The sequence below is a fragment of the Olea europaea genome, unplaced genomic scaffold (assembly GCF_002742605.1).
Source record: "Olea europaea var. sylvestris unplaced genomic scaffold, O_europaea_v1 scaffold2075, whole genome shotgun sequence".
Classification (NCBI taxonomy): Eukaryota; Viridiplantae; Streptophyta; class Magnoliopsida; order Lamiales; family Oleaceae; genus Olea; species Olea europaea.
The window spans coordinates 98687-99097 of NW_019238670.1; positions in this window are offsets into that span (position 1 = coordinate 98687).

Consider the following 411-nt stretch of genomic DNA (forward strand, 5'->3'; position numbering starts at 1 on the left):
ATGTTCGTTTGAACGAATGAGGCAGTACAAACTAAAGTTGAATCCCTTGAAGTGTGCATTTGGTGTTAATGCAGGGAATTTTCTTGGTTTCTTAGTACACAAGAGGGGATTGAGCTTGATAAAAATAAAGCGAAGGCGATCTTAGAAGCCAAACCACCTAGCAATAAAAAGGAGTTGCAAAGATTTCTAGGCCAAGTAAATTTTTTAAGACGCTTTATTTCTAACTGTGCAGAGCGAACTAAAGTCTTTTCGCCGCTATTAAAGATGAAAAATCATGACGAATTCGTCTGGAAAGAAGAACATCAAAAGGCTTTTGAAAGCCTGAAGACATATCTATCAAGTCCACCAGTGTTGGTGTCACCAATCCAAGGACGGCCAATGAAAGTGTATGTATCGGCTGAAAAAGAATCA